This window comes from Halictus rubicundus, unplaced genomic scaffold, assembly GCF_050948215.1.
Source record: "Halictus rubicundus isolate RS-2024b unplaced genomic scaffold, iyHalRubi1_principal scaffold0641, whole genome shotgun sequence".
NCBI classification, from domain to species: Eukaryota; Metazoa; Arthropoda; class Insecta; order Hymenoptera; family Halictidae; genus Halictus; species Halictus rubicundus.
Window position 1 is genome coordinate 52,501 of NW_027489182.1, and position 7,500 is coordinate 60,000.

The following is a 7,500-nucleotide window of genomic DNA, read 5'->3' on the forward strand; positions in this document are numbered from 1 at the left end:
TGCCGAAGCAACTAGCCCTGAAAATGGATGGCGCTGAAGCGTCGCGCCTATACTCCGCCGTCAGCGGCAAGTGGGGTTGGACGTTTGCGCTGCTGCGTAAACGTCCTCCATGAAGCTCTGACGAGTAGGAGGGTCGCGGCGGTGTGCGCAGAAGGGTCTGGGCGTGAGCCTGCCTGGAGCCGCCGTCGGTGCAGATCTTGGTGGTAGTAGCAAATACTCCAGCGAGGCCCTGGAGGACTGACGTGGAGAAGGGTTTCGTGTGAACAGCCGTTGCACACGAGTCAGTCGATCCTAAGCCCTAAGAGAAATCCTATGTAGATGAGGTGTCCTAAGAGCAAATGTACAAACACAAAACACACACCCATCGGGCGAAAGGGAATCCGGTTTCTATTCCGGAACCCGGCAGCGGAACCGCATACCATTCGGGCCCTCGTAAGAGTGTTCGTCGGGGTAACCCAAAATGACCTGGAGACGCCGTCGGGAGATCCGGGGAGAGTTTTCTTTTCTGTATAAGCGTTCGAGTTCCCTGGAAACCTCTAGCAGGGAGATAGGGTTTGGAACGCGAAGAGCACCGCAGTTGCGGCGGTGTCCGGATCTTCCCCTCGGACCTTGAAAATCCAGGAGAGGGCCACGTGGAGGTGTCGCGCCGGTTCGTACCCATATCCGCAGCAGGTCTCCAAGGTAAAGAGCCTCTAGTCGATAGATTAATGTAGGTAAGGGAAGTCGGCAAATTGGATCCGTAACTTCGGAATAAGGATTGGCTCTGAGGAGCGGGGCGTGTCGGGCTTGGTCGGGAAGCGGGTCTGGCTGACGTGCCGGGCCTGGGCGAGGTGAACACATTATTGCGAATCCGAGCTCGGTCCCGTGCCTTGGCCTCCCGCGGATCTTCCTTGCTGCGAGGCTTCCGTCTTGAACGGTCGTCCTCTTCGGCCGCCATTCAACGCTCAGCTCAGAACTGGCACGGACTAGGGGAATCCGACTGTCTAATTAAAACAAAGCATTGCGATGGCCCCCACGGGTGTTGACGCAATGTGATTTCTGCCCAGTGCTCTGAATGTCAACGTGAAGAAATTCAAAAAAGCGCGGGTAAACGGCGGGAGTAACTATGACTCTCTTAAGGCGATCCAGGTCGTTCAATCGGCGCCGTCCTCCAGCTCAGCCGTCCACCTGTCTCCAGGTGGACGTTGCCCAGCTCCCACCTCGTGGAGGTGTGGAGGAATCGGGAGCCACTTTCCATAAAAGTGGCGCCGATTGGACGACCGGTTCGCCCGCGGTGAGCCATGGTTACATGGGATGGTGATGCGCAACATAGGCCTTCAGGCCCTTAGCCTCTCACCATCCAAGTGGCACGACCTACCTCCTCGAGGTTCCCGCTGGTAACGTGGTCGGTGCCTCCACAAAGTCTAGCGCTGTTTGCGGAGGCACCGATCACGGCTAAATGGCGTGCAGCGACTACCGCTTCATGAGGGACATAAAATCGGTCCACAAATTAATATAACATGGCAACAACCAGCGGTAGTAAATTGGAGCTCCTTGGCTCCATAACCGAGGACTACCTCGGGAATCCATCGAAATAAAATGTTTTTCATCTAAACGGAACTCCGACAACAGGTAACAACCTGTGAATATATGGAAGCAGCGCATCTATTTAATATAGACCGGATTAACGTTTTAAACGACCGATGGATATATATAACGACTAAGCTTTCACTCTGGACATGATAAGGCTCACAATTGGTAACCAACGTTAAGGAAACAAATAAAGCAAAACATAAAACAAAAATGGCTTCAAACGATACAGCCTCGGACACGACATCTCCTCATCCCGGGAATGTCGTGGCGGAAAATTCCGCTATGGAGGGGATATTTAATGACGACCTGGCTAACACAATGGATACGAGACTGGAAACCCATACGGCAACGATTCGCATTCCATTAGAGGATAACAATGTAGTATGCCCATTCTGTAGAAGGATGCAGAAAAACTTCGCATTCATCAATCCCTCAGACTTAGACAAACATCTTAAACTACACCATCTACTTGAGGAGATACAATGGACCTGCGCTAGGTGTAATAAAGTGTTTCAGAAACTACATGGCGTGAGGTGCCACTACCCTAGTTGCAAGGGACCAGTAGTGGACCCTGGGCCCAAACAATTCCAATGTGAAGCATGCCCCATGTCATTCGATACACAAAGAGGTCTGTCTACCCATGAACGTCATGAACATCCAACGGTGCGAAATAAGAAGAGGCTACTAAAACACAATGTAGGCGAATCAAGCAGTAATGCAAGAGGACTCCATAAAAAGGTCTGGTCTGACAGCGAAATCGAGCTGCTAAAGGAGTTAGATATTGAATACTCAAATAAAAGATATCCAAATGTGGAAATAAGGAAACATATACCTAATAAAACCTTAAAACAAATTAGCGACAAACGCAGGGATCTTCGACTAGGTAGCAGTGCATTAACGGCGAGCAACTTAGATACTGAGATACCTGAATCCAGTACCACACACACGTTACCGCCACCATCTAACTCATTAGAAGAAGAGGTTGTCGACGATAGCAGAAGACCTGACCAGATCACAGACAGCGAAGACTGCAATGAATGGCATCGATTACTTCAAGATGCAATAAATAATAATATTAATAACACAAATATACCCGCAGAAATAAAAGACATATTTAGCAAATTAAGCGAGTTATGGAAGTCCTCTTTCAGCGACCTAATAGAATTAAGTTTTAAAATAGACATATTTATTTCCAATATTTTAAACCCGTATTTATTAACCGAATCGAATGTCGAAACTAATGATCGTAGCAAAACTAGAAATAGAAATAAAAATCAAAATAAAAACAGCAAGACTAGAGGCGCAAGAATAAATACCGAACAACAGGAAAAGAGTATTAACAACAACCGTAACAAAAGTAATAACCATGCAAATAATAACAACAAAAACAGCAATAACAACAACAATAGTAATACTAACCAACGGAAAAGATTTACCTATGCGAGATGCCAGCTAATGTACAGGGAATGTCCTAAAAGACTAGCAGAAATGGCAGTAAATGGTGATACATCACTATTGGAACCTCCCATACAGCCTCCACCGGCAGACGACATACGGAAGCTATACCACAAATTATGGGGAACACCAGGCCCTAATATTATTAATGATAATAACAATGTTACTCCATATACACTAAAAGATACATTTAAACCGATAACGATTGACGAGATGATAGAAAGAATCAAGAAAATGAAAACTAAATCCGCAGGCGGTCCGGATGGTTTACAAAAACGGCACATTAGTAAACCAGGGGTACCGATGCTATTAGCGACCCTATACAATATACTTCTATATAGCAACCATTACCCTGAGTGCTGGAAAATAAACCGCACCACACTAATTCCAAAAATGGGTAAGGATAGTAGTAATATAAACAATTGGCGACCGATAACAATCAGCTCAATTCTGAGTCGGGCTTTTTCGGCAATCATCGACACTCGTCTAAGAACTTTCATTGTCCAAAACATGCGGCAAAAAGGCTTTACATCAGAAGATGGCTGCAAATATAATATCGCCTTATTTAACGAAGCCATTGCACAGTGTAAACGCAATAAAGGCGGTATGTTTACGGTGGTGGATATCTCGAAGGCATTCGATTCCATACCGCACTCTGCACTAATGAAGGCCTTAGAAAAGAAAGGAGTACCAAAATTAATAATCAATCTAATAGTTAAAATGTACGAAAATTGCACAACGGATATTAAAGCTAAAAATAAAGAAACTGTTAAAATTAAAATGCTAAGAGGAGTGAAGCAAGGTGACCCCCTATCTCCAATACTATTTAATCTTTGTATGGAGCCTCTACTGGATACTCTCGAAGAAAAATTTGAAGGCGTGAATGTCAACGAAACAATTAAAGTGCCAGTATTGGCCTTTGCAGATGATATTGTACTTCTTGGTAAGGATCACCAAGAAGCACAAAAACAACTAAAATGCGTGAATCAATACCTTGATAATCTGGGTATGTCTATATCGGCGGAAAAATGTTCGTGCTTTCAAATCACTACCAAGGATGACACATGGTATATCAGCGAAGCGAATCTGAGGTCTAGCAATGGCGAACTCATTCCGAATGTCGAACCAGATGATATATTTAAATACTTAGGCGCAAACGTAGGTCCATGGAAGGGCCTATATAGAGGAATCGTGGTACCTGAAATTATTAAAGTGGTCAAACGAGTGAGAATATTTAAGTTAAAGCCACAGCAGAAGCTGGACCTATTGACTACTTACATTTTACCTCGATTCATATATGGTCTCCTGATCAGTCCACCATGTGATGCAGCTCTCAAACTCTTGGATAATGAACTAAGACAACAAGTCAAAGAGATATTACACCTTGTGCCCTCCACTGCCACAGGATTTTTCTATACGCCAAAACCTAATGGTGGCCTCGGTCTCCCTAAATTTGAGCACATTATCAAGTTATCAGTTTTAAGGACAGCAATCAAAATGAAAAATTCAACAGATCCGGCAGTTGCCCTAATTTTTAATGAGGAAACTGAAAAAAAGTTCAAAACCATAGCGAACTCCTTAAGAATAAACTGGCCCGCAACCATTGATGATATTGACAATGCAAAGAAAAGACTTCGGCGAGACAATATTAGCCAATGGCTAAACTTAACAAGCCAAGGGCATGGTGTCAAAGATTTCATGCACGATCGCATAGGTAACTCCTGGCTGACAAACTACAATATCCTAAAGCCATCCAGATTTATCGACGCTATACGTTTACGAACGAATACCTTTGGCACGAAAGTCGCACTAGCCAGAGCAAATAAAAAGATCGATGTACAATGTAGACGATGCCAAGCCCAACCGGAGACACTGGGCCACGTTCTGGGTCTGTGCATACATACTAAACAGCTGCGCATTAAACGCCACGATGAAATCAAAAACTTCCTCGCAGATAAACTTGCGAAAAGGGATGCGAATCAAGTACTGGTTGAACCCTCTGTTAGTGTAGGTGGTACGCTATATAAGCCTGATCTCATAATTAACAAGGAGAGAAGGTCTCTCATAGTCGACATTACTGTCCGCTATGAGAACCGCGACTACCTTAAACAAGCACATGAGGAAAAAGTCGACAAATACAACAACTGTCTGCGACAATTGTTAAGAGATAGAAACCTAACAGAAGGAAAAGTTCTTCCAATAATTGTAGGTAGCAGAGGAGCAATACCCTCTTCCACAAGAATGAACTTGATTGAATTGGGCATACCAAAAAAAGATATACAAACAATTGCTCTAATGGCTCTGCGCAGCTCAATAGAAATATCTAATATATTCTTAGATTATGATAAATGAATACTTTTAACGTTATAACTTTTAAATTGTAAATATCGACAACAAAATATTTTAACAATCTGTACATAAGAATTCAATTTTATCTGTTAACATTTTACCATTTGTATTAACAAATCCAGATGTTATCAGTTTGAAGACTAGTAAGCTTTACTTATATATATTATATTGTCTTACTTATATCTAATAACTCAGTATTTTAATAAATTCCCTACGAGGGGGTTCCTCGGAAATATGTCAATTTCTCTTCAAGAAGACACAGGATATAGCCAAATGCCTCGTCATCTAATTAGTGACGCGCATGAATGGATTAACGAGATTCCCTCTGTCCCTATCTACTGGGTCTTATAAGCGTCAGGGACTTATATCATGGTATAACCCTGACGCACCAACCCCTCCTTCACGTGGTAGGACCTGGACACCTTCGGGTGACTAACGGGGCTCTGGTAAGAGAGTTCCTGCGAGAGTTCTCGCCATGCGACAACCGCAGCTCTGGGAAGAGAGCTCTTGCGGAGTTGTCGCATGGCGGGGACCGCGGCTCTCAGAGAGCTCTGCGTGAGTTGTCGCTCTGCGACAACCGCGGCTCTCTCATTAAGAGAGTTCTGGCGGAGTCATCGCTTTTGCGATGACCGCGGCTCTCAGGGAGCCCATGCGTGTGTTATCGTTCGCGATAACCGCGGCTCTCACCCGGAAGACTCCCCTCTGCCGCGACGACCCACCGGATACATCCGGTGGTATGTTGCAGAACGGGAGAAACGGGGGGCTTACCTTAGCCGGTCGGCCTAACGGGGAGGCGAACCCCTTGAACAAACCCTTAACCTCTAAGCTGAGAACGCGGCGAAAGAGGTCCCGTGCTTACACGGGCGGTCGGTGGGTCCATCGGCCATTAGCGCAAACCTCAGGATACCAGGCGAAACCTGAGCGTAAAAAAGCCTTCTCCCCGGAAAGGGCGTAACCCGGGGAGCGACCGTCTTTCGTCCCTACTCGTGGGAACAACTATGAATACAAATACAAAAACACAAAATAAAACGAAGAAGAAGGGAGGAAAGAAGGAAAAGGAAGGAGAAAAAAAGAAGACGGGCTGGGAGGTGGAAATAGAAACAACCCAGACAGGCGGGAACTCAGCTACTGTCTGGGATGACATATCTGACGAATACACGGACGATCCCTACGATACAGAGTGGGACATGAGCCAAGAGGAATTTAATTGGGAATTTCCCAAGAACAGAAAGCGTAAGAATAAGCAATCAGGTGACTCGTGCAGCGAGTCACATAAGAAATTAATAAAAGATGTGAAAATCGAGCTGGAGCGGTTCGACGAACTGCCACTCAGCCCAGAGGAAAACCTCAGAAGGTTCCTCAGGGGACTCAAGGAGCCCGAACGAAAGAGAGGAGAAGAACTCCTAAACGCCCTAATAAGGGAACATGAGGTAATGCAGACGGAAGCCAGGGACTTCCGTTTCGAACTACGAAGAGAGAACACGGCTCTCAGAGGTAAACTGGACGCGCAAAAGGAGCAGAGCTCCATGCAAGACCAGGTTGCAAAGATAACAGAGAAACTAAACGAGCTATCTGCAAAGATAGACTCCATGCCCGAGAAGAGTCGCGGCCAGGAGGTTCCACCTCCGAAACCGTTGCTCTACTCGGACATAATAAGAGCAAACAAGGCAACTAAGCAGCTGGCCAAGAGGACCCCTATTACAATGTCCAAGCCAGCTGCAGCAATCTACCCTGTAAAGGGTAGTAAGATAAAGAATAGTGACGAGACCAAAAAGGTACTGTCGGATTGTATCAATCCGACAGAACAGAAAATAAGAATACGGAACCTGAGGAAACTCGGGAACTCCGGCATTCTTATAGAAACCGAGACAACCGAGGACCTTGAGCAAGTCCTCGGAAATAAGAAACTGAAAGAGAAAGTGGACATTGGTCCCCTCCCCAAGAGGAGACCAAAAATCATAATATTTGGAATCCCCTCGGAGACATCTGAGGCGGAGATCCACAAAGCAATCAAGAATCAAAACCTTGATCTTGAAACAGAGGCAAAATTAGAAGAGGAGTTCAAACTCCTCTTCAGAACAGGCAAAAAGAACTGCGAAACCACCAACTGGGTGGCAGAAGTAT

The 7,500-nt window shown here is 45.3% G+C and overlaps 1 pseudogene; it reads left to right on the forward strand.

The window, feature by feature from the left end:
• LOC143364525 (large subunit ribosomal RNA) overlaps nucleotides 1–7,500 on the forward strand; it is an 11,157-nt pseudogene that overhangs the window by 1,613 nt on the left and 2,044 nt on the right.